Source organism: Carlito syrichta, unplaced genomic scaffold (genome assembly GCF_000164805.1).
Source record: "Carlito syrichta isolate Samal-C Ts95f unplaced genomic scaffold, Tarsius_syrichta-2.0.1 Scaffold135908, whole genome shotgun sequence".
Lineage (NCBI taxonomy): Eukaryota > Metazoa > Chordata > Mammalia > Primates > Tarsiidae > Carlito > Carlito syrichta.
In genome coordinates this window covers 57736-61320 of record NW_007080004.1, presented here as the reverse complement: position 1 = coordinate 61320, position 3585 = coordinate 57736, and the positions used below count along the sequence as shown (strand labels likewise).

General features: G+C 55.5%; 1 long non-coding RNA gene across 1 annotated transcript; it reads right to left on the bottom strand.

Moving 5' to 3' along the window:
• Nucleotides 1-1702: 1702 nt before the first annotated feature.
• LOC110594774 lies at nt 1703-3341 on the bottom strand. Its single transcript, XR_002481447.1, has 2 exons — nt 3232-3341; nt 1703-1937 (listed from the first exon to the last, which is right to left on the bottom strand). It is a non-coding gene; the product is annotated as an uncharacterized LOC110594774 (long non-coding RNA).
• Between the last annotated feature and the right edge of the window lie 244 nt (nt 3342-3585).

Genomic DNA, 3585 nt, shown 5'->3' with positions numbered 1-3585 from the left:
CATCCAAGTGCTGGCAACTCCCCTTGTGGGCACCACATGGATTTGTCAGCTGTCCATGCGAGACCTCCACCCGAGTCTCACAGATGTTTCACAATGCGCACAGACTAGAAGAACTCGGTCCCCTCCAGCCTGGTCTCCATCTCCCCTGACGCCTCCAAGCCTGGCTTTCCTGCTTGTCGAAGGTGCATCGTACATTTGGCAACCACAGCCAGAAGTCGGGGTGTTGGACTTGGCTTCTTTTCTCTGATCCGAGACTTCTGCTGAGGGTGTTGAACTCCTTGAAGACCCGGAACAGACCTGCAGCGGACACTCCTACTGCTCTCTCTGCTACTCCTGCTTAAGCCACCATCTCTCAGGGAGTGGTTCCACAGCCCCTCAACCAGTCCTCTGTGTCTCTTTTTAAATTAAAAATATTAACTTTTAAAATTAATATATGCTTGCATAATACTTGTGCATATATTGGGGTACACTAGTTCTTTTTTTAGATTGGAAAATATAGTTTATTTAGAAAGTAAATTAGAGGCTGGGCACGGTGGCTCAAGCCTGCAATCCCAGCATTTTAGGAGGCCGAGGTGAAGGGACTGCCTGAACCCACAGGCTTGAGACTAGCCTGGGCAACTTAGCAAGACCTCATCTCTACAATAAATTATAAAGTTAGCATGGCATGGCAGTGCTACTTGGAAGGCTGAGGCAGGATTGCCTGAGCCCAGCAGGTAAAGGCTGCGGTGGCTGTGGGCGTGCCACTGCATTCCAGCCTGGGCAACAGAGTGAGACTCTGACTCAACAAAAAAAAAAAAAAAAGAAAGAAAGTAAATTAGAGAAAGAGAGAGACAGAGGAGATTCACTTTCCCAAGGTAGGGGAGGAGGCCAAAGCTAAGAAAACATAGAGGTCATAGTTCAAAGAGCATGTTGCCTCGCCAGTGCTTAACAAAACAATGGCACATGTAGATTTTTTTTAGAGTGGAGTCTCGCTCTGTGGTCCAGGCTAGAGTAGAGTGGCACCATTGATTACAGTTCACAGCAGTGTTGAACTCCTGGGCTCAGGGGGCATGTGACATTTTGACATGTGTGTCCAGCATATTTTCCTGATGGCAGCTGGCAAGTGATCTGTGTAGAACATGAGTGAGGCTGCATCACTTTCCTGCTTGTAGTCTCCAGTGGCCTGTCACCACATCAAGGAGAAAGCATGTGCCCACAGCACATTCGGGCCCCTCCTAGCCACCAGCTTTGTCTCTTTCTCCCCTCTGTACTCAACAGGTTCCAGCCATGTTGACCTTCTCATGCCCTTGAAGTCTGTATAATGAAAAAAACCTTCACTTTCATTTTTTTAAAAAAACACCTCTTCTTGCAAGCCTTCCAGAAGTTAGTCTCCAAGTTTTCAGTGTGTTGGTCGATTCAGCAGCTTGAATGGGAGAGATGAACTTGCTTTCCAGGTGGGCAACCAGCACCTTCGCCTCCTACAATCTGTTGTGTATATGTAATTCTTAGTCACTTCAGACTTCGTTCTTGAGTAGAGCCTTCTGCGGCTCCACTGTGGCCTGAGCTGGGCAGTCGGCAGCCCCACACTGCGCACAACAGGCTCTGGAACTGGGTGGCTACGTGTAGGTTCAGATCGGTCCCGGCCCTGCCACTTCCAAGCTGGATGACCTTGGTCATGCATTCCAGTTACCCACTGCTACGAAACAAATGAGCCCAGAACTTGGTGGCTCAAAACAACAATATTTATTTTGCAGTTTGGACAGGGTTGGTGAGGCACCTCATTTCTGCTACACTTGTCAGCTGGGGCGGCTCCCGGGCTGGGGGCTGAGTCATCTGAAGGCTCTCTCTCTCATATGTCTGGTGATTAGTGGGGACCCAAGCTGGACACCTTCACGTGGACTCTTCACGAGGCCCACGCTTCCTCCCAACCTGGCGGCTGGATTCCCAGGGTGAGCGGCCTGAGAGAGACAAAGAGACAGACAGAGAGAAAGACACACACATGTATAGAGACAGATAGACACAGATAGAAAGACAGAGAAAAAGGGACAGAGAAAAAGAGAGACAGAGAGACACACACACACACACACACAGAGACGGAGGCAGGCCAGGCAGAAAGCTGTTGGTCTTTATGCCCTAACCTTGCAGGTCACAGAGTATCATTTCCGCCACACTCGGTTGAGGCACTCACCATCTGCTCAGGCTCAAGGGGAGGAACACAGACCCTGCTGCCCAATGGAGGAGTGTCAAGGTCACATTCCAAGAAGAGCAGTTGGGATGAGAAGTATACTGGTGCTGATCTTTGGAGAACAGCATGGGCCACAGGGTGCATCTTAGCTTTCCTGGGCCCTTCTGAAGTGCTGAGCACAGAGCCTGGCAAGTGCCTGTGGGTCAGACAGCTGTGGACTTACGGCGAGGACAGCCTCTTTGTGCCAGGCTGGTTCTGCCTCCCAGTGGGCCTCACTCTCTCTGTGGTGCCCCTGGCCTGAGCTGACCCTGAGTCCTGAGCCCCTACCTCGCCCTGCCCAGGGCCTTGCTGTTCTCCAGGGTCCCCTGGGGCTGCAGTGTAGAGCCTCGGGGCAGGAAGCACTCTGGTCTCTGCTCGGCCATGAGTGCTGGGGCACTGAAAGGACAGGCAGCAGGCCTGAGACTCAGGCCCCGGCCCAGGGCGCAGATGCAGGTCACTCGAATCTCAGGACCATGGGTGGCTGAGGGTGCCAGAAGCCCAGCCCAGTACGTCTCCACATGGATGCACACCATCCAACACCCCAAGCACACATCTACACAGCAGGATACACTGAAGCACAGAGAGGGGAGATGCTCTCCAAGAGCCACACAGCATCCTTCCGTGCCAGGGCAGAAGCAGCCCACTGGAGCTGGTCCTCAGAGCCGGAAGGACCTGCCTGAGGTCGGCCGGGTGGGGACTCTGGGCCCAGAAAGCAGGAAGGCCTGCAGGGTCAGCAGCCCAGGGTGCCCACGTGCTCACCCATCACGCCCTGCCACCCTGTTTGTGAGGGCGCCTTTGCGGTCCATCCACCCCTGTACTGTGAGCTCCATGAGCTCGAGAGCCGACAAGCCAACAATCCCCGTCTGCGTCCCTGTGTCTTGCCCGGTGGCCCTGCAGTCCGTCGAGGGAGGGAGCAGGCGTCCCGCCAGGAGGGGATGGGAAGCACCCCCTGAAGCAGAGCTTGCAAGAACCCGCCGAGTGGCCCCTGGGGGGCACCTGGGGGCCTGAGGGCGGAGAGCAGCACCCACCTGGATCGGACGAGGTCAGGCCTGCGAGAGGGGGACGCCAGGAGTGTGCTCACGTTGTGTGGTGTCCAGTGGGTGTGTCCGCAAGTGAAGCGGTGAAGGGAGAGGGCTGGGGGCAGGGAGGAGAAACGGGTAGGAGGCAGAAAAGGGGACGAGGAGGACAGGAAAGACACGGGAAAGGAAGGAAAGCCGGAGAAAAAGGAGGTGAGGAGGGAACGGGGGAGGAGGAGAGGCCGCGGAGAGGAAAGGCAGCCCTGCCCTCGGCGGCGGGGGCCCCTGCGGGTGGGCGTCTCCCGAGGCGGCCAAGGGCTTAACCTCGCTCCGGGACCCGACCGGCGGCGCGGCGGCGGCCGGCCG